We start from the raw sequence: 23,599 nt of genomic DNA, 5'->3' as shown, positions 1-23,599 counted from the left end.
CGCAAGGGAAGGACCTTCTGCAGCAGCACTTACAGTAGATGCTTAACTCAGTGGTTCGGTGGTTGACAGGTGTTAGTTAGGCCTTCACTTCCTTGACTAACTCTTCTGAGACACTCATGGTGACATTGGTTTCCCCATCATTGACTTCAGGTGGCTATTTTTAGTTAAGCTGCAGTTAGTCACTAACTTAAAAGCCAACCGCCTAAGCCAACCAGTGGGTTTTTTTTTCCTGTCTTGAAATTGGACATTTACATTTAACTCATCCTTTGAATTTAACTCAAATGCCACATTTGTCACTACTTTTTAGTCTGTGCCAGGAAGTTTTTCTTTTTGTGGATTTAGGTTTAAATCTGTAACTGCAGAGCTTGTGCCATTGTAGACATTCATGTTCATGGATGTTGTAGGAATGAGTTTTTTTCCTTTTATACCCCATTCTGAGTAATTGTGTACCTGCCTGTTTTCTTTCCCCCACTAGATAATAAAAAGTTATATAGCATTATTTCACATTGTAGATAATGCTGAAGTATCTCTTCATCTCTAATCAAACTGGAGTACTCAGTCCTACAAAAGAAAAACACAGCCTTATCTAAATATACAATTCTTGAATCCATGCTGCGCCTAAATGCTGTGAGGATAAGATGGCACTAAAAATGGTCTCTCTTAGCCTTAAAAGGTGTTCATATATACAACAAGCATTTGTTGAGCTCTTGCTGTCTAGAGTAATTTGGCTAAGCCTTATAGAGAAGGAGATCAGATATTTCAGTGCACTCATTCCTTTAGTCCTATCCACATCTCTATGAGGAGGATACCACTATTTTTTTTACTATACAGTAGCCAGCTCTTCCTTTACTCACTTGACATGCTTTTCTGGGGCAGTCTCACCCTTACCTGTGGCTTCAATCACCTCCTACATGCTGATAACTTCCCAAACTGTATTGCCTGATCTTAATTCCTTTCCTAGGTTCCTGACCAGTTGTCTGCTGGAATCTCCCCTACCTGCTTGCCCGACTAGGTACTTCAAACTTAGTCTTTATGAGAAAAATTTTCTTTCTACCCTCACCTGATCTTTTTCCCCTGGGTCTCCCATCTTAGTCAAGACATAATCATCTTCCCACATATGTGTTCATCAACTGATACTGTAAACTCACTGTCTCAGGTGTCATTCCAGATATTAAGGGTCTGTACAGCACAGACTAAAACATATTAAAGGCTTTGCCTTAATGAAGCTTACATGCTAATGGGCAAACAATGAAAACATCAGTTTCTAGATATGTCTATATTTGTCTATCCACCTATCTATATAGATGCTATTAGGCAGTAGTGAGAGGTGTAGAGGAAAATAAAGCAAGGTAAGGATAGCAGATGGTGCTAGAGACGGAGAGGAAGTGTGTCATGCTTTTTTTTTTTAAGCTAGAGCAGTCAGGGAAGGAGGTGATATTTGAACAGACTTGAATGAAGTGAGGGAACAAGCCATATGAATATCTGTGATTTGAGGAGGACCTGCCTTACCCTTTTGTTAGTCCTTCCTAGTAAAGGATTGAGTCATGGCCATTTCTGAATGTTGCTCAAGTCACACTTTTTAAATATTAGTCAGCAGATGGATGGATGTACTTGGAACTGGGAGTCATTATTACCCAGTGAACTGGGTGTGACATAGAGCCATGCCCAGAGCTCTGCATGAGCTCAGAGAAGGGAGTGATGGGAAGAGGGCCAAGGCAAGAGTAAGTTTCGAGAAGGCTTCACAAAAGATGGCACTTGAGTTGGGTTTTGTGCAGATTCATGTACGGAGTTGGGAGGATACAGAGGCAATGCTGAGCTTTGGAGGACACAGCATTAGAGTTAGGGTCAAAGCAGCCCTCAGAAGGGGGAGGGAGCACGGCACTGTGACTTTTGATTGGGAGAGGTAAAATGAAACCCAGGACAACTGAGCTGGGAACAGGTAAAATGAAACCCAGGACAACTTCCATTAATCTGACTTTGAATGCTGTCCCTGGGGAAGAGAAGATGAGAGAAAGAACCTTAGGTTTTTCTACCTTTCTCTCCGTCCCACCTGCCTCCCTGAGAGTGCCCCTTCCCTCGTCCTCATTATCTTTTGTCCTTCTTTTCTGATGATAAAGACAGTGACAGCAGGGGTCTGTTTCTGAGAGGTGTTACAGAAGCCTCTACCATCTTGGCTAGAAGAGCAGTCATTTATGTTTTGAAAAAACTTTGCCCGAGTCATGCCACCAAGACGGGACCTTGCTGTGATGCCTGAAAGCTTGATGGAGGGAAGCCGGGTCTCGGCCTTTGTTTCTGACCCAGGGCGAGGATGGGGGTGACTTGACGGATGGGCAGGCTCTCCTAAATGGAAGAGTGTGAGCTCTGGGGGTCAGCCTTGGTCTGGGCACTCATTAGGAAGGGCATGAATGTGCTACCGGGACTGTCATCTCAGGAGGCTCCGGCTTTTTCCATACGCAGCTTCGGCATTATTTTGGTTTTAGTGTATTTGCCTTCATTTTCTCTAATTCGTCAGGGCAGGTTATCACCCACTCCCACCCTCACTTTAAGTTTTATTTGGAAGATTTTGTAAATACAGTAATTCAGTGATAAGATTTGTTAAGTATAATAGTTTTTATTTAATACTAATCCATTCCGTTTGTGGTGTGTTTGTATATTTCTCTGTTTAGGTAAGCAGCCTTGTTCTAGAAGATTTCAGGATTAAGTACCCCGCCTCCCCCTATCCCTCCTGGGAAGGTGATTGCCTGATTGCTATGCTTTTGTTTTCTGTGTAGGGTAGAGGATGTACTAAGCAGGCCTCACTATCATAGCCAAGGCATTTTTCAGGATTTATTTTTATTGATAAATTATATTGAACATTACTGAGCAAGACTTAGCACTGTCATAAGCTTTATGAAAATATTTTATTAAAGGTTCATGTTTTGCAGTGATACAGATTTTTTTTTTTTAACAAATTTCTCAAAATGTTTTTTCCTGAAAGTAGTAAATACTTAATCATACTGTTCTCGTGCAGTTAGTGTTTACAGTCATTTATTCCTCCAAAATTCATTGAGAAGCTGTCTTCATTTAGATGACACAGGCCTCCTGGGCTCTGCGTGGTATAATTGAAGATCCCTTTCTTTGGCTCTGCTTTACCAAAATCCTGCTACCTGATCACTAATGTCAAAGTTTTAGGAAAGCCAAACCCTTTGGTTACTTAGACTGGAACTGAAGATACAGATCGCCCAGAGGAGAGCAGTGCCCCTGCCGTGTGTTGGTGTAAGCAGCAATGGCTCCCATGGCTCCCAGAAGTAGAGGTGGGAAGAGGGAGAGGTCACGTGACAGGGCCCTGAGGCAGGGACCGCTGAGCAGGGGCACCGAGAGCAGCCTTTCCTTGGGAGAAGCAAACAACGAGTCTCCCTGGTGCCTGGAAGGGACTAGGTGCCCAATCGATGTATTTTGACTGGGGTGGATAAAATAATGCACAGATAAATGTTTTTATGCATATGTAAGATGATGAAAACAGTTAATATTTTAGGTAGGGGAGCCAGGCCTCCAAAAGCAAACTCTCCACTTCGGCTCTAGAGCCGGCCTTGCTTAGATGCAGACTCTTTTTCTCTGGTTTCTTTCCTTCATTTTCAGGCAAATTCTTAAAAGGCATTTCCAAAATTGAAATGAGTTGGTCTGTCTTGGTGGCGTAACAGCTCTGCCCCTCAACAAGCTTCATCTGTGTGAAGGTGACAATATACAAGATTCTTTGGGAAGCATTCTGCAGGTCAGACAGGCTCCTTCCTGGACTTCAAAGGGTTTATCAGTGATGGCCAACCCAGGATCAGGGCCTCTACCTACTGGTATATGTGTTCTAGCCTGTGTGTGTCTATATTACCCTGTTTGGAAATCTTTAATGAGTAGACTTTCTTTCCAGTTTTAATTTTGGCATCTGTTTTTCAGAAACATTGGTCTGTTACTACTTAAAGCTTATGCCCAGATTTGGGCTGCAGATTGCTAAGAGATGTCAAACAGAGAAACAGCTTGTCAGCACATCCAGTCCAAGTTAGTCGCGGCTGCCTGTTTGCCTCTGCACACTCCCGGGCTATGCAGCACTCACCTCTTGCCTGTAGCAGCCTGTGTCTGCCAAGCTTAAATGACCTATTCTCAAACAAGTTGATTGGAGGTATTTGATGAGGCTTATACTTTTCTGGTGCTCGGCAACATTCACAACAGTTTTTGTCTTACAAAATGATCAGATAACTATATTCAGGGTTTTTTAAAAAGCAAGAGAATTAAGACCATTTATTGTCTGGAGGAGGCTTTCTCCAAAATTCTCTGAATTTTGCATCTTTAATTATACATACTTGCCCCTGTCACCCATACTCTAAAGGCCATTCCAGGAGTTCACGGAGGTTGGTCCAGACACTGGCATTTTGAAAACACACCCACTGAGGAGTACCTCTGCATGGACAGCGTGACCATCACACCCCAGGCTCCTTCTCTGCCTGCAGATTCATCATTTATCTCTTGTGCTTTCTCCTCACTCTGGAATTCTTGCTATCCTCTCTGCTCTATTTTCTCCATCCTGTTAGTCTGGTGTGTCTCTCTCCCTCATATCTTGCCATTTCAAACTATCCTGATGCAATCATCAGTTGTTTAGTCAGCAGACATTTATGAAATGTCCACTCAGTGCTAGGCACCATGTTAAGTGCAAGAGATACAGAGAGGAATAAGCTAGAATTTGTTTTGTTCTCAAGGAGCTTCTGATCCAATAGATATTTGGGAAAATGCTAATAATCATATGAATAAATGTGGTCCTGGTTATGTGTGTATAACAAGAGCTGTTTTGATGCACAAACCTGATGTGTTCAAATGCACTATAATTGAACATGACTTGTTGCTGGCACATTGGTCTGTTGTACCCAGATATTTTACAAACTTACCTTTTAACAACTCCATGTTGCCGCGATTTTTGAATCGAGTAGTTTCTTTTTCTTTAAGAGTAAAAGGAAGTTTTTGTGTTTAACATTTGGCGCATAGTCTGTGAGGTCTCTGGAAACTTGAACTTCTGTCATTCACTCTGTGGCTGAGTGGCAGGGCAGGCATTATAGAGGTTCAGGTTCCCAGCATTTCACACGAGTTCACACAGTCCAGCCTTTGGCAGCTTGCCACTCTCTCTGCTTGGTAGACAGTTTCATGAAATTTGACACTTCTTTCCTTCAAGGTTCATCAGTCTTTCAGTGGCTGACCCATTTCTGTTAAACTCTTGTTGTCAGACTCAAGTGTAAGGCTATCTTGGACCTGTTGTCAGAATAGAGTCAATGCATTTCATTGACATTTTTTAAAAAAACTACCAGCTTATGCTATGAGCAATTTATGCTTTAAATGCAGAAATGGGACAGTGCTCTTTGTGTTTATTATGCTGCCATCAACTCCCCTTAAAACATGAACCAGTTTCCCCAAGCAATTATTGTATCAGCAGAGCATAGTAAAGCAGAATTTGGACAATTATTCCTTCAGTTGACTCATGTAAGCAGAGCCTTAGAAAGTGTGTCTACCAAAAATAGAGTTCTTAGGTAGAAGAGGTGGTTTGTGAGAGGAATAGGGCTCTTACCATATTTTGCTTTTAGTTCATCTCCTTTGGTATTCATTTCCATGCTTCAAGGTTTTGGGGCTCACCCTTGCCCCTGTTCTTGATGAATAAGTGTGGTGATTAAAAAGGATCATGTCTTGGTCATTGCAATATTGCCTAGCTGAAAATACCCTGGACTTAGTAGTCAGAAGTCCTAGGTTGGAGTCCAGATTCTAGCATTTACTAATTGTGATTCCACTTAAGTTATTCAAATTCCTAGTCAGTAAAATGGAAATAATAAATGATGTGTCTGCCCCTACCCCCACTCCAGCTACTGTTCTACTCATAGTGTGGGTCAAATGAGAAAATGAGTTGGAAAGTGTTATGGATGTTACTCAGTGATCTGCCATGGGAACCCCCCATTCCCACCAAAGACGGGAGTAGTATGGGGGTCTCCAACCCCCAGGCTACTGACTGAGTACTGGTCTGTGGCCTGTTAGGAACCAGGCTGCACAGCAGGAGGTGAGCAGTGGGCCAGGAAGTGAAGCTTCATCTGTATTTGCAGCCGCTCCCCAGCGCTAGCATCACTGCCTCAGCTCCACCTCAGATCATTAGGCATTAGATTCTCATAGGAGCCCTGGTCCCTGATGCTAAAAAGGTTGGGGACTACAGAGGTAGTGAACTATTGCAGGGTTCATGGAAGGACACTCTGTGTTAGAGTGTCAAGGGCAGTTATCAAGACTTCCCCCTTCTATGGCTTCTGTGATCATGAGCACCTGCCTCTTAGCTTACCCCAGAGGCAACCTAGATCCCTGGGGGAGCAACTCTCTTTAATATGACATTCTTTAGTTAAGCTGAAATTTATTCATATAATTTCCAAAATAATTTACACTTCTTGGTTCTAGTTTTACAGAGTAACATGAAGCAATTCAAATCAATACATTTCAAGTCATAGACATTTATAACAGAGAGGAGTCGTAGAACTCTGCTTCTCGTTTTTGGCAATTCAGTTCAATAAATAAGAGCTGGTGCCTATCACGTGGGCGCTGTGCTCAGGCACCACAGGCGGCTATTGTTTCTCCTCCAGATCTCCAGAAGTGGACCAGAGGGTATGAGACTCAAATGGAAATGAATGGGAAGTGGACATTTTTAACTCAATGTGCAAAACTAAGTGGTTTTCATTTTATTTGGAATACGGTTCTTGTGAGAATAAACAATGCCTCCATTTATTGGGCTATAAATTTAAATGGCCAAGTAGACTACTAATCTATAAAAATGAAGACAAAAGTATGGTAAATGACAAAGGCAAATATTTCTAATTTTTATAAGGTCCTGTGTGTTTAGTAACCAATAAGGGAAGAACATTAATTACACACAGAGAAATGGAAAAATGATGAGAGGACAGCATGATAACACCTTTGTGTGTGCGGCTGTTCTTATAGTCACTGCAGCCCTCGGGAGGTCCCTGAGGTGTCTCTCAGAGATTAAAGGCAGAACACAGTCTACATTGAGTTACATATTGATTAACAGAATTTACAGCAAAAAAACAAGCAAATAAAAAAAGTAGCATGAGCCTTAGAGTCAGATGCGCTGGGTTCCACTCTTGACCCTGTTGCTGTCTCGCAGTGTGACTTTGGGAAGTTGGTCTTTACTCTAGAATTTGTTTCCCTCAAATTTAAAATGAGGCTAAATTTTTTTGCCCTGCCTGTATTAAATAGTTGTTAGGATTAAATAGGATAATGTATATGAATTGAAATATTCAGTTCTTGCAGCCATCTAATCTTTGGAAAATTTAAAAAATATCTCTGTGTTTACTTCTTTAACGTGAGGGAAACACTAGTTAGTACTACAGGGTTTTCGTGAGAAGTCAGTGGGTTAATTCTTATCACATACATGGAACAGTGCTTGACAGTTAATGCCTAATAACTATTTTCTTGTGACTTAGTATATTTATTTTCTATGACAGTATATTTTTAGTCTACATTTTTTTGAAATAGTATATTTTTTTTTTTTAATAAAAATAACTATAACACCCTATTTACTGACCAAACCCAATAACAGAATTGGCATGTTTTATCTTTTTGATCGCTTTGGTGGTTTTACAAGATGAGACTTTGTTGTTAGAAAAGCTCCATCATGATACTGAAAACTTATTCCCAAATACCTTCTTCAGAGTTTAAGCCAAATTTATGTATTCTATGAAGTGTTTTTTAACCATCAGTGTTAGTTTGGAAAGTGTTAGGTGGGCATCAGCATTCGCCCCAGCCTTCTCTGTTACTATTTGGGTCTTGAGATCTGTCTTAATTGTTCAGAGCTTTGTTTGTGTTGTATGTAACAAAAGAAATTTTTTAAATGTTATCTTTGATTTTGAACTGTGCTAGTTCAAGTATTTTAATGACCCATTTAACTTTTAGAGATAATGAACTGTTGATCAAGAACTTCATTTATAACAGACTCATTCATAATAATCCTAGTGACTTATTTCACAGAGGCCATTTCCAGATAAAAATACTGATCATGACTTCCCCTGACAATCCACAAAGGAATAAAATAGAATTGTGGGAAATGCTTGGAATTTAGCTAGTAATTAACTTACAAAGAACTATTAAAAAAAATCTTAACTTCCCTAAAGTGTTATAACAAAGGACCTTATGAGTATGTCAGTGGACATACTACTTGGCTGGAAAGGTTGTAATTTGATGCCATAAGTCCTGGGTGCACAATAGATTTTCAATAAATGATAATATATGAGAAATTTGTTTCATTTTCTTTTGAATATGTCAAAGCAATGCTGAACAGACCTTTTGGCATTCTCTGTTTTGTGACTGTATTAAGAGGTTTATAATTTTCTAAGGTTACCTGAAGACTTTGAGAACACCAAAAGGAATATTTGATTTCTGAATAAACTAATCATTAAATGAAGTCTTACCTCTTGATTCCTCTGTTTATTATGTTAGAGTTTTAATGAACCTTTTTTCTTTTTTAAAAAAATTTTTCCGGTCCTTGACATCCTTGTGAATTTAGCTTTAAAAAAAAGTTAACCAACTAACTGAAAGATATAAAGTGCTGCCAGGATAGCTTCCTCATTCACAATTTCATATCTCATTCCTTAATTTGTTTCTGGATTATTTGAGCCTTTATGATTATTTATCAAGTGCCCTCAAGGACACAAGTTGGTCTTTTTGTGAGAGGAAAGAAGAAGATGTCGTAAGGAGTGTGTTCTTGGGTTGCACCCCGCCCCCCACTGCCTTTTTATTTTTTTGTGGTTCTCCAGTGATTTGGAACCTGTGCTGGTGCATCAGTGTTTCTGATAGCTAAGTCCTAATGCAAGTTGAACTATATGCTGCTTGGAAACCAATATTTGAAATATCACATATTTTAATGAGATGTAAAATTGCATGGTAAGTTTTCTTCATGTGGTTTTCTTTCAATCTAACGTTTTGTTCAATTTGTTTCTCTAGGTGACGTTTTTCTGAAGTTGTTCATTGAAACTTCCTAGCATTCCTCCAGGTGCAATAGGTAAGTAAATGAAACTAGATATCCTTGTTGTCAGTGATTCTTTGTAAAAAATTTTTCAGGTGGGTAGCAACTTCCTTGAAAGAAGAGCAGTGTTTCACACTTTGGGTCCCTGAATGATAAACACTAGGTTTTTTTTCTGGGGGAGAAGAAACACCACTTGATGAGCATACATGAAGGTTGTAAAGGACACTGTAAAGTTTCATAAATAGTATAAAATTTAGGGCTATAATTTCAATGCTTTAATTCTGAAATTATTCTGGTACCATTTATATAGATAATTTTCAGAGCTCTTTATAATGAGCTTAGCTGTCTTTCCTTTTGAGCTGCTCTGTGGACCATTTTACTGTTTGTTATCATTTCTTTCTGAAAGAGAAGTAGAGATGGCCAAATCAAATGACCCAGTTTTATTACTCGGTGAAAGCTCAGGTAGAGGAAATAATTGCCCAAATAAAAGTTGAAAACAGTTGACTAATAGGTGACTTATGATTAACTCTATAGATTTTAATATATTAAGGTCACTTTTGGAAAATATTAGGAACAATAATAGGAGTTGAGTATGCATTCAAAAAAATTAAGGCAATCAAAAGTTAAATGTCCTCAAAGACTTTGATCCAACTGTGCTTTTCAAAAGGGAGAGAGGCTTGTTCAACCTGGTCCTATAAGGTCCTTGTTATGAACTTGAGAACGTGGGTCAGGCCAAGGTAGCCAGCACTTTGTAGAGATATGGAACCAACTAATACCATATCATCTCTTTTGTGGAAAGGTGATCTTTTTAGCTTACAGATTCTAGAGAAGGGAAAATTGCTCATAATGTCATAGATTGAACTGTTGAATTCTCAGTGTTATTAAATTTTTCTAACAACTACTGCTTGGGTTAGATTAGGACACTTTTTTTTTTTTTTTTAATGGGAACTGCAAACACTTGTGAGTTATGAAATTGTTTGAGCACAGTTCTTTCCCATGGGAAAGCCAGAGCTGACCCAAGGCAGGTGGGTGTCCTGAGAAGGCTAATCATTGGCACCTTCTCAAACTGATAATCTTTAAATATCTACTCCTTATTCATGTAATGGGGGTAGGAGAAACTAATTCTCTATTCATAAAGACTTAGAGAAAGAATATACCTTTTCCTATATGTTAAAGATAAGGGATTTATTGCACGTGACTTCTGAACCAGATGTTCATAAACCGGTATAAAATTCAGCTAATAACACTCTGCCATGTGTTGTTTGGGTTCAGAATTTCAGATCCCCATCAGCCAGGTGACATTAGGGTTGGTAGTGAGGCCTGTTTTCTACTCACACAGTTCTACAAGAGAAATAGTCTCAGCAGAGACAGGTCTCTGCTGGTGAGAGATGTATGTATTTCCACTCAGAGGCTGTGTCTACCTGAGTGGAAACAGGATTGATTGCCATCTTGCCTCTTATGTAAGGAGTCACGTGTTCACCCCTGAGTTAAGTGGCTCCATATTTCCAATGTAGTCCAATGAAGATTTAGTTCTCCATTGTGAGTTGTCACCCTGGATCGCTGCCAGCCTTGCCTGTTTATCCAGCTCTGGGGAAAAGCTATTCCATTCTGCCAGTGAGTCTGGGAGCTAAGTCATGTTCATCCTTGAAATCCCCCTCTCTGAAGATTTAACCAGGTAAAATCGGCCTTCTTGGTGTCTTTTAAAAAATTTTTTAAATTCATCTTATACAAATACAATAAAACTTTACCAAGTCAGAGAGTGTAAGAACGGTCATTCTGAATTAACAGCGTCTGAATTATGAAGACATCTGACCTAACTTTATTATATACAGTCATTCACACTGTGTCAACTTGGAAGGTTTCTCGAGCAAGGAGGGTTGTTGTTTGGAGAGAGCCTTTGGAGTCAGGCAGTCTTTGGCTGAGGCCCTGCCTCTGTTGGACACAGATCCGGGTTGGGCTCCCAACTCTGGTGCGAATTGTCTGCGTGCCCTCGGCACATTTCTTTATCTCTTCCTCTTAAAGCGGTTTGGAAGATCGAGAGAGGCAAAGATGGCAATGTGTGTGGTACATGGTAGACAGTGAGTACACCCTGCCTGGTTCCCCGATTCCAGGTATCTTGGAAAGAGCACTGGACACAGAATGGAGGAACGGCTCTGCCTCTGAGCCTCCTTTTACTCTTTTGTTATTCGAATGTTGACAGCTCGTCTTTTTTCTGATAAATTCTGGCTAGACCTGTGTCTAACAAGGGTCCTGAGGATTCTCCCCAGCAGGGGTGCTGTGCTCTCTTTCTATGAAAAGTTGCTTTCCTTGGTAGACTGTAAACTTCTCGAGGGATGGTCCGAGTCTTTTGTTACATCCTCTGTGCCCAGTACAATGTCTGATGCATGGTAGGTGCTTGGTGAATATCGGTTGAATAGATGGAGCGTAAACGATGGTTAGGCTGTACAGCTGATTCTGTAACATTCTCTGAAGAGAACTCTATTTCAAGCACATTATAGGCTGCCCAACACAGTGCCTGACACATGTTATGTGCCTAGGAAACAGGCAAATGGAGAAGTGAATGTGGGCCTAAGTATAACTTCCAGTTTGTAAAGGTGTTTTGGGTGTATGACCCATTTATAATTTGGGAAACCTTGACAGCTCTTTTAAGCAGAGAAGTGAAGTTGAACATTAAGAAGGCACCACTGTGACAGACTGACCAGAGGCCAGGAGACCAGGTAGGAAGGTGTCACTGGCAAGAAATGATGCGGGCTGAGAGGGAGTCATGGGAGGGCAGGGTGTGCAGGGCTGCAGCTAACCAATGAAGCACAGTCTTGGGGGCAGGTGCCCATAGGATTAGCTTTGGACACAAGCTGGGGCAGCTTCGAGGCAGAGGAAGGACGAGATTGCTACGGGGAAGCTTAAAGTACAAGGATTAGATGTTAAGAGAATTCTCATGTGGTGGCCTTCATTCTTTTGAGAAGTAGGAAAAATCATTTGTTTTGGGGAGAGGAGGTCAAACCAGACATTAAGAAGAAAGTATGCTTCCCTGTTTGGAACTTTTCTGGGTGCTGATGTGGCCAGAGTGCCCATCTTCCTGTGAATTCTGGTGCTCTGCCTAATGGATTATTCCACAGGGAATTCAGGTCCTCCATTCAATGGGATGAGCCTGCAAGGATGTTCTGGATCTCCCATCAGTAACCTTACAGTTTGGTTTTGATCAAATGCCAGTCTATGAAAAAGGCTATACACAAATCCTCCAGCAGGTAGATTTGGAGTACTAGTTGGTACTCCTCTTGTCATTCTGTCTACATGAAGAAGTGAGCATGATTCTTACATAGAAAGCTTTTCTCTTTAGTGATCCGCTTTTTAAATTGCTCTTTGAAAGGGAGATAAACTGACCTCAGCTGAATGAATATACACTGGGATGGTATAGAGGTGTCACCCTTATTGTAAAATGTACTTATGCTTTTATATGAAGCTTGTTAATATAGGTAAGTAGTAATTGTATACATTTTATTTGGTATCCTTTTTTACTGTTTCCCATGCTAAACCATGGCAATCCCTGCTTACCACTCAAAAAGGCAGTAGTATAGCTCTGAAGTTCTGAGATCTCGACCCCGTCAAGACCTGATCTGTTCTTTGAAACTTCGTCATGACTTCCTAGCAGAAATAGACATCTTTTGAATTAAATATCGATTTAATCTACATTCTATTTTGGATTAATTCAAGAACCAAAATAAAGTTTGTGTAACTTTTCCCTTTCTTGTACTCTCATGCTGGGGGCAAACCACTGGTTGCCACTTACCATATAGTATAGGGCTAGGGTGTCAGGCAACCTGTAAAGATAAGGTTGGTTCCCAATCTCTGTACCTATGTTACCAGCCCAGAACAGCCTGTGAAAAAACTCCTAATTGGTGGCTTTTATTCTTTCTATCTGGCAAGCTCAGATAGACTTGGAAATGTACTTGATTTTGATACAAATTATTCTACACCCACAGCCAAGTCATGTTAGGAAATAGACACTTCCTGTCATTAACTCACAGCTTAGGTCATCCCTTTCATGTAATGAAGGCAAATATGACTGAAAACCCACTTTAGAAATCTGGTGTGACTAATCCGAAAGAGCTGGTTCCTCTCCACCACTTTTCTTGCTTCATTTTCAAACTGCATTCCTGATTCAGTTGAAGTTCAATCCATTTTTTTCCTTATATTCACGGAGTAGCTATGGATTGGAAAGACACAGGCAACCTGGGGTGGTGGTCAATTGCTTTCATGGACTCCTCATCATTATTCAAGGTCAGGGCAGCTAGTTTTATTGGCCATTTATACCTCACATAAGGTATATTTAAGTCTATCCTAGAAATTGTCAGATAAGAGGGTAATTGTTGGGAAAGCCACTGGGGCAAACTCCCGTGAGTTATACTTTTCTTTAGCTGCTGTGATAGTCTGTGTTATGCTTGCATATTTATATCTGCATATCTCAAAGCAAAGATGATTTTTCACCTGTCCAAAGGTCATTCTTCAGTCTTCTCTAGTGTCTTTGAACACTTGGTAGGCTCTTGAAGCCAAGCAACAGCCCCTACATACTTAAGATTATGGCTGGACTAGAATTACCAGATGTCGACATGTATTTTTCTCCCAATTATCCAAATAATCCATATTCATACAGAAAAGTATAAGCATGCAGGGAAAAAAAAAATCAGTCCCTTTAGGAGTTACCACTGCTTGTCTAGTGGCCACATTCCTAAGACTATCTCCTTTTGTACATTCTTTTCTTCACATAGTTGAGCTCTTACTCTGTATGTAACTTTATATACAATTACTTTTTTGCCTAATATAAACACGTCCCCATGTCATTAAATGCCCTTTGTTAAAAAAAATTTCAGTAGTTGAATATTCTATCTTATGGTATATATTTAAATCATTTTAACCATTCTTCTGTTTTTGACATTTGTGCTGTTTTCTGATTTTTCTAAGCCATTAATTGTAAACTCAAAATATCTTTTTACAAACATCTGTTGTTTTTAAAATATTGTATATCCAGGAAAGTTGGATTCCCATGGGCAATAAAAGAGAGTGTTTGTTTTATTGCACCCTGAGAATCAGCGGATCTTTAAGTCTTTGCAGTTTGGGAAGTGAGAATGGCATCTCATTTTAATTTTTACTGTTTTTATTACTGATGAAATTGAATGTTTTTCATAAATAGAATAGCCATTTGTATTTCTTCCTTTGCAATTGTTCATGTTCATCCCTTCAAGTGTAATTGTCACTTTTGGCAGTTGTGATATTTATGATCTTGTCCCATTTTCCTGAAAAGGTTTATTGGGATGCATAACTTTGTACCTATTCTCAGTAATAGTTAATTGCATACAAAATTGTCCTATATTTGAAGGGAAAATCAAGTGTGGACGTGTCAAAGAGAACACTCTTGCAGGTTCTAATGTGGCTTCTTGGTTGTGACAGTCAGCATCTGAAAAGTCAGCTCTGCTGGTGAGCAGCCCTGTCCTTGTCCTGCATCTTGCCCTGGTACTTCTGTTTCCTTTCTACCTGTCCAGGGCAGACATGGTATAACTCCTAGTCACAGAATACTAATAACACATGTTGGCTCATAATAAAATGCTCGTTGACCCCATGAAGTGGTTCTTACCTGCTTCTCTTCTCCTAATGTTTCTTCTCAGACTGCTTGGCTGACTTGACTTTCCTACCCCTTAATCATTGTTTCCAGGTAATCCTCGACTCTCCTTCTCTCCTTCATCTCCTTGCATTCTCCAAATTATCTAATCCACTCCAGGATTTCAGCTGCCACCCACAGGTCAGACCTCTTTAGACCGAACCTCTTCCAGGCTGCAGACCCAACTGCCCGTTGGGGGATCTTTCCTTGGTGTCTCATTGGCACTTTTAATGCAGTGTGCCCCCAAATGAACCTGTTCCTCCTCCCCAACTGGCGTTGTGGCCTGGGTTCTCTCTCCTAGTAAAAGAAAGACCTCCATTCCATCTACCAAGCCAGACACCTGGGCAGCATCTTAAAACCCCTTTCCTTTATTGCCCACATCCCACTGGTTATATGAAGTCCTATCAGTTCTACCTCTTTCATATCCCTTCATCGCGTCTCTGTTCCTCCTTCGTCCAGGCTTCATTTCCTAAATGAATGAATAATGAATGAGTGATGTTTTCCCAATTAGATGCGGTGTTAAAAAATAAATTAGTTTTCTCTCAAATAAATTGAAATCGACATTTTATAGAGCACGGTATTTTATTGGACTATTTACAAATTCTTTGTATGAAGTGAATCTTTATCCATTAATTTACTTTTTATACACATTTGAATTCTTCACCCACTTGCTTGGTTTAAAACAAAGTACACCTTGAATAATGTCTAATGCGTGTTAGTCAAATGGGAGCCCTGAGACATTACTTTCTAGTTAAAGGGCTTTTGATTTGAGGGCTTGACATTTTTTCTTTGGGTCTTAATTATTTCCATATTGCAATATGTATTGTTTTTTGTAATATTGGAATTATCCTTTATTAGCCAGCTTTTCAACTTTACCTCCCAGGGAACTCAGGAAGAAATACAAATATTTTCATAAGATTCTTTGAGGGAGTAAAATTAATATTTTTGAGAATGAAAATATGGTGAATTGTCTCCTAAGGATTGAAAGACTTTATTAGGATACAAAATATCCCTCCCCAGGGGTACGTTTTTTCAGGGGTTATTGGAAATATGGTGCTGGGAAGAAGAAAAGGAAATTTAATATCATGGAAGTTGGAAACAGCCAGTGAAATCCAATCTGTTTTTAGAACACATATAACATACTAACTCCCAGAGATTTAAGGCAGCTCAGTTTGCTTCCTGAGACTGTCAGGCTCATTATGACTATGGCACGAAAAGGTTCTTCAGCACGAATATGCATGATCGTAGTTTATTTACTATGAATATTTACTACACCTGAATATAGGTGTCCCTGTGGGTCTGCCTTCCCTTATCAGTATCGAGTTGTTTCATTGTTAGTACTTAGATTGGATTCCCCCAAATAGATCTTGTGACAAGGCTTCAAGCATAAGTAGGTTATTTGAGAGGTAATCCTAGAAAGCATTAAGGGAATAGGGATGTAAAATAGAGAGGAGAGGAAAGCAGGTTGCTGAATCCCTGGTGAATTTTAGGAAACAGCCTTCAGATTCGTCCCTTCTATGGGGCCAGCAGGCTGGGCTATGTCTCCTCCAACTTACATCTGTCATTGATGGCTGCTTTTGAGGCCAGCTCTTAAGGTCTGCTCCTTCACGTTGAGGTCCTTCAAGTGGAGTCCTGGGTGCTTGCTGTAAGCACGTGTGGAAATGGGGAGCCAAGGGGATACAAGTGGACACCGAGAGGACCTGCCAAGGGCACTGCTTTAATTTTTTTAACACTGATAGACAAGTTTACTTGAGAGAGACAACCTCAGATGGTCAGGTACAGAGCACACGCAGAGATTGTTAGTAGAATGTACTTAAATCAGTGGCTGATAGATGTTGGAGTGAATTTAAGAGATATCGAGAATTTGATACCACTGATCCTGAAACAGGGAAGGGAAGAGGTAGGGGGAATCTCTGTCTAGATGTTGTCCCTAAAATGACATTTTGTGCCTTGGTAAGGCCATAAAAGTAACAAATGGAACAACTGGATTGCTAGGCTCCTTGTAGGGTTTAGGTTTCCTCAGTGCTAATCAGCCTACAGAATTATAACTAGGTCCACAGAAGGAAATTACGATATTTTTTCCATGCACCCAGATATGGAAGAAAACAAAAATCTGACGGAAATCTGTGGCCAGCCAAGTCTGAACAAAGCCACCTTCATTACTTTGGGAAATTCCTGGGGAAGGAAAGAAGGTGGAATCCAGTGCTGTTGGTGAACCTTAAAAAGAATTAGTCTCTGTTATACATACATCCATTTATATATATTATTCCTTTCTGTTATTCTTAAGCAAATGTTGATGACATATCTTAACATGGAAAATGTGTCTTAATATTCTGTTGACTGTGCTTGGTGTCATTTAGAAGATGAAAGGGTAAGATCTTGAAGCTCTCAGATACCTAATCATTCAGACATATTGTGTGATGCTGGCAACAAAGATCAGGAGAGTGTCCCTGTCCTTAAAGACCCCCCAACCCAGCCATGAGAGACTAGCAGAGAAGTCTCTTCCACTGTGGTAAGCTGTTTATATTAAAGACAGAGGAAGGAGCAATTATTTCTGTCACTGGAGAAGGCATCCCAGAGCTGTGACATTTGAGTTGGGCCTTAAAGATGACTAAGTTTCACTAAGGGATTAAGGAGGAGAATAGCAGTTTAGGTGGAGACGAGTGTGGGCAAAGACAAGGGGGCCTGGATGTACAATGAGGTCAGGGAGCCATGAGTGGTTTGATGTGATTGAAGTACAAGGTGTAGTGAGGTTGTAAAGGCTGGCAAAAGAAATCAGCTTATCCTGTCTTTATGTCTCTCTCATACTAATGTCAAAAAGTGGATACCATTTATGGCTTAACCATTTCTAGCGGCTCATGTCCAATATAGAAACAATTTAGGTGCAAGATGGTAAACGGAGCTTGTAGAACCTATGTAGGGTTCAGTGTCACAGAAATGTAGCCTTTTGATGGTGGAACCGATATATCATGCTAGGTGGATGATTAGTCATCTGTATGGCCTGTGGATGCCTTGTTGAAGAGGAAATTGACATGCTTCATGCAGGTGATCAGTATCCTAAAATATATTACTTATCCTCTATTTACCATGTGTTTTCTACTACTCCTACAAGCCCCAAGTGTTCTACTTTTCTGGAAATATCTAACTATATTTATTAGCATATAGAATTAATTGTGCTTATTTTTTTCTAATTCCTTCCCTTCTCTGCACTGGTTGTCTCACAGCACTAATGTGTCAGTGCTTTTGGCCACCATGCTTGAGGGACACATCTGCTCTTAGCATCCTTCAGTACCTACACTGAGAAGGGGAACAAAGTAATAAGTTGGCGTCAGCCCCCCACCCCCGCCCCGTCCCCTGCCCCCATATTCCAGTAAGCAGCTAAATCCCTTTAGTTTTCATGTTCATCTTTTGTTTCGGATGGAGTAGCTGCCTTGGTAGAAGGAAAGAAAATTCAATGTGATGTCCAGGTCCTGGGGCTCTATTTCTCAGGGTGGATTAGGAGCAGGAGCTAAAAGCAACCCCTAGACACATCTCTAGGAACCCCAAAAACATCAGTCCAATTACTATCTCAACAAATCTGAGACTGACTGACCCCTTGCTCCTTAAATTCAGAATCACACATAGGTCATCCTCTCAAAAAGGCTCTCCAAGTGGCAATGCTGTAGAACTTCTCCAAGCAGTCACCCTGTTTACTTCTGAGACTGACCAGAGTCCTCATGATTCTTTCTCCCTCAGGAGTTTCTACTTCCTCTTTTTATCACTCATGGAGTGTTTTTTTCCCCATGGAATTCCCCATTCCTCTGTAGATTCACTTTTATTCCATCCTTTGAAGCCTGAAGCATTCAGGCTTTTCTAGGAGATGTTTTCCTGATGACTTCACAGCATAAGATAAAAACTTAAAAGTATTTGATGCCAAAGAGAAATGTTAGGATATCTTGAGTCCGATTTAGTAAATTGGCTACTGATTGCTGTATATCTTTGGGTGAATCGCTGTCCCTTAGTGAAATGAATGTAGGAACAATTCTAAGAAATTGTTCCAGTAATCAGACGCATAGATCATCCCTGTGTACCCATGGTCTGTCACTCTTCCCAATACAAGAGAAAATAAATACAATAGTAAATAGAATATTTTTTCAACTTTGTATTTAGCATCCAATATTGCAGTGTGCCTTCACTGTAACTGGCACTCTTCTCCACGTTTAGGGACTGTGCTGGAGGTCTGGGCCTTGAACTTGAGAAGGCTACTATCGCTGTTCTTGGTCTTGAGAGTCCTCTTTGTTAATGACACCAAACCTTGATTTGACTTGGCCCAGCCCTCATGAATCTTTACTCACTATTTGAATCAAAAGCTTCCAATGAAGGACCCGGTTTTGGGGGTGGACAAGCTCTTTCTTTCTCATTGAGCAGAAAATTGTCTGGGAGGGTACAAATTTATGGGAAGGTACAGATTTGGTCAATAAGCTGGTAAGAAGTAGAGGAGTTCTTTAGTCAGCCCCTTGTGGAAGAATAGCCTTTGGCCTCCTACTCTGCTATTGTTATTTTCACTGAATTTTTAAACTTGATTTTAGTCAGAGTGAATCTTAATGTGCATTCTGTAGGAATCAAGACCAATGTCAATGCTCAAAAATATTATATCTGAAGAAAAGACCGCAAAATTTTGTGCATGTAACTTTTAGGAAAGGTTTCTAGGACTAATCAAGATGATTTTGAGTGGAAGTTTCTTCATATCTAATGATCTGAGAGAGAACTATGGTGACTTTTACTTTTATAACCTCAGGACTCACAGAATTACATGCTACTTCCACATAGTAGAAGATATTTGGGAATATATGTGACATTTCTGGGACATTTCATAAGACATCAAGACAAAGTATTGCTAAAGTAGAATTATTCCAAAAATCCAGGATTCATGACCAAGCTTTCCAAAATGGTGTTCCAGGAAAGTGGTCTTCTAAACTTATTTATTCATTAGTGAACAAAGTTAAACAAGATTTATTTTTATTGTGGGACTTCTCAGAGACCAACATGCTAATGTGTGCAGTCTCTCTTCAAGGATGGGATATAGAATTCAGCATTTGTCCTAGGACCACTTTGATCAGAGAGTACCTAAGACCATCTCCTGGAACTCATGTCCCTCTGATACAGCTGGGGAGATGCTGGCATCTGGTAGATTTAAAATGGTCACACATCCTTTTAGCTCTTCTCATCCAGGACTGGAGCCTTACTTCCCTACCCCTTGAAATCTGGGTTGGCCTTCTGACTTGCTTAGAGTAATAGATGTGGCACAAGTATGGTGTGAGTTCCAGAGCCTAGCCCTCAAGAGGTCTGTCAGCTTCTGCTTTTGCCCTTTTGAAACTCTGCTGAGACCTCCAGGAACCTGGTGTAGCCTACAAAGGGATGAGAAGTCTATGGCGGGAGTCCCAGTGCGCCATTCGGCTCAGAGCGTTAACTGCCAGACGTGAATAAAGACTTCACTGGCCTTCCAGCACAGCTGACCCAACTGAGAGCAGTGGGTGCCTGAGCCTAGGCAGAGCCGGCAGAGGAGCTGGCCAGCCAAGACATGGAATCACGAGAAAGAATAAATGGTTGTTTTAAGCCAGATTTTAATTTAATTTAATTTAAATTTAAGCTAAATTTCGAGCTTTGTTACACAACAATAGTTAATGGATATACTAACATAAACAGTAGCACTCAACAAAAAATTTGAAATAAGACATAAAAAATAAGATTGTTTATCTAACCAGATACTTTCTGTGAGGCTTTTCTGGCCTAAAACTAAATCTATGGACAGAGATTTTCCAGAAACCTGAGTCGGGTGACTAGTTAACAAGAACATAATGCGTTTGGCATGTGAGTAACAGCACCAGAAAACGGCACCTAGTCACAGCTCGGGTGATCCAGTGCCCGTCCTGCTCATGCTGCCTCGCAAATGTGAGAGAAGCTGACGGAGAAGTCAGAGCCCTCCCACCTGCGCTCAGTGACATTTTCCCAAGGGCTGTCTGCCAGCTATCTCTGAAGGTGACCAGTGCCACTTAGGGCTCATTCTTTCAGCTTAATAAATAGATTTAAGCAGACACAGCTTCGGATATAGCCCATCTGCTCCACTCACCGGCCAGCTGTGGAGATGTGAGACCTTGCCAGTGTTTCCATCATAGTGCAGGTTTAATTATTCCTGGTTCCTGAGAGCAAATCTGATTAGCAGATGTCAAAAGGGATACGTTTTCAGCAGGCCCCTGGTGAGATGTGTAAATGTAAGAGGCTTTGGGCGGTGCCTCCCTCGCCAGGGCGGGATTGCTGAGGGCCTGGGCCTGGCAGCATGGGTCCTTGGATACTGTACCCACCGTGTCCTCAGTGCCCCAAGGCCAGGTGGGGCTGTTTACGTGGATGCTGAGACGGCAGGCTCTTGTTCGAAGCCGGGAGGCCTCAGGCAGAGCCACGTCAGTAGCTACACCCAGGCCTTAAAATGCTCAGACCAGCGGATCCTGACAGTCATGCTTTGGCCAGGCTGGCCACGGGGAGTTGGGAAGAAGCAGAAGGTTTCAGAAATCTTGGGAGTTGGAGCTGGAAAAGACCCATATGGTCACGAAGCCTCTTCCTTCGTCATGGCCAGATCCCTCCCCTGGGAAACTGGCGCTTTGTAAAATCTGTTTCCAAATGACTCAGGCTGAGAGTCTTCCAGCCGGTCCCATGGGAGATGAAATGGCTTTTTCTGTGGAGGAAATATTTTCCTCACGATTGGTTGGGATCTTTCATTGGTTGGCTCCAGCTCCATCCCTCCTGGCCGATCTCCCTCAGACCACCCTGAACAAGCTCCCTTCCACCTCTTGCCTTCCCACAGTTGAGTCTGTGCGATGCTCTCGCTGAGCAGCAGTTAAACAGGAGGAGGGCCCTGCTTCCTAGTCTTGGGGCTTTGAGGCGATGACTTTCCCCAGCTGCTTCAGTTTTCCGATCCCCTAGTCTGAATTTCTCTCTAATTTTTTTGTCTCTGTCACATTTTATGTGTGGAAACTATGCCAGTACTTCACAAGCACTGTAAGGACTGCGTATTATACTGCAAGAATGGCATCATCATTGAAATTCTTTGAAAATTCTTTTGACGCTTTGCTAGATTGGATTGACCTTGGTTTATATGTCATGCCCTAATCAGGGCAAAAGACTGTAAATGGGACGTGGCTCCTCCAGAAGCCAGTCATGATATCATGCATCGTTCTTACTGGCGGGCACAGCCATGTAAACTCTGTGGTCCTGGAGCATTTCTTTTGGGGAGTTGCTGTAACTCAGTAAAACAAAGAAAATAAGTGTCTGTGTATCTGCACAGACCACAGCCATGTTAGGAAAGTTTAGCGAGCAAAGGACCATGGGTCTCTGACTGTCATTACTGATGAGCTGGGAGATGAAACGCAGGAGCTTACCGACAAGACTCCAGTTCAGGCCATGTGGTCCAAACTGGAAGAGTGTTTCTTGAGCATGTTCCACAGAGTTATATGGTTCCCAGGGGTGTTTTAAGGGTTACCTGGGGGTGATGGTGGTGGTGGGAGCAAGGTGGCTCTTGTCAACTCTATTTTGTAATCAGCTCAGCTTTTATCTGTTTCATATACAGAACTGGAGTCACTTGTCAGATTCTATTTGATAGTGTTCCATGCTCAGAAAGAAAGTTTGCAAACCGCAGGTTTAGAGAACTGACTTCTAGTAAAAACAAACACACAGAGAAGCCTCTTTAGCCAAGCAACTAACGATTACATTTCTGAGATCCACATAGATCAATCCACAGACATTTGGAAGCAGCAAAAAGCAAAGAACTGAACAAATAGATGTTTTGGTATAACTACTGTGTCATCAGGAAACTCTTAGTCACTATAAACAGAACATGCAGACTGTGACCTCTAAGTGGCAAGGTAAACAAGAGGCCAATTCTGGTCATATGTGCAGGTGACTCTGCCAGATTGTGTTGTTTCTAAGCAAGCATCAGCTAGTCCTGGAGCCGAGGTTAGTAAGAATCACGTGATAAAGGCAACCATTTATTGAGAGCTTTCCATTAGTTGTCCATTGTGCCTCAGGTACACCATCCGTGCTAGGAAGCATATGTTCTCTTATCCCCATTTCACACATGGGGAAACTAAGGCTTTGAGATTGAGTAATTTGCCCAGCGTCACACAGCTGATAAAGTGATGGAGCTGGGGATAGGTCCCTAGAATTTATGTCCTTAAATGTTCTATATTGCCTCTCTCTGTTAATCTCTTAATTTTATTTTCATGTCTCTCTCTTTCTCTCTCTTTCTCTCTCTTTCTCTCTCTTTCTCTCTCTTTCTCTCTCTTTCTTTCTCTGTGTGTGTGTGTGTAACCTAATGGTTTTGGTGAGAAGAGTCCCTAACAATACCTAGTTTGAGAAAATGTCTTTCTTATCATAGTTACAAGTTTATGGTCATTCCACTCAAAGACTGCTCCATGTAGAGTTGAAATTTAGTGTTACATGTAAATGATTCTCATTGATAGAAAAAAGAATGTAGAGAAAAGGAGCCAATAGTGTAACCTCAACAGTGTGTACTAACACTAAGCAGGCATGTGCAGCTCTGGAAGTGTGTGTGCGCCTGGATTTAATGGCTCACAGAGAGTCACTCCAGAGTTTTATTGGTGCAGTAGAAAATAGAACTCTTGAAGCCCATTGCTAAGGCAGATGGGAATAACCTCTGCAAAGGTTTTAAGTTTTTAAATGTTGGGTGTTTTTCTCAGATCGTATCTTAGGTTCTTCAACTCATCCTCTGTATCATGGTCTTAGCAAAGGCTGGACAACAAGGGGTCTCTCTTTGAGGGTCTGCTCTTGACTCAGTTCACGCCCTTCCAAGTGTGTGTGAACTTAGTCCTTATTCTTGCCAATAACCAGATTGTTAGAGTGAGTGTGTTAGGTTCTGCTGAAACTTCTTTCTG

The 23,599-nt window shown here is 41.0% G+C and overlaps 1 protein-coding gene across 1 annotated transcript in view; it reads left to right on the top strand.

The window, feature by feature from the left end:
- LHFPL2 (LHFPL tetraspan subfamily member 2) overlaps positions 1 to 23,599 on the top strand; it is a 141,349-nt gene that overhangs the window by 59,878 nt on the left and 57,872 nt on the right. The window contains exon 3 of the mRNA XM_015590522.2: positions 9,001 to 9,058. The gene's annotated coding sequence lies outside the window, so the exon portion shown is untranslated. The remainder of the gene's footprint in view (positions 1 to 9,000; positions 9,059 to 23,599) is intronic.

This window comes from Pteropus alecto, unplaced genomic scaffold, assembly GCF_000325575.1.
Source record: "Pteropus alecto unplaced genomic scaffold, ASM32557v1 scaffold20, whole genome shotgun sequence".
Lineage (NCBI taxonomy): Eukaryota > Metazoa > Chordata > Mammalia > Chiroptera > Pteropodidae > Pteropus > Pteropus alecto.
This window is presented reverse-complemented; position numbering and strand designations above follow the sequence as displayed.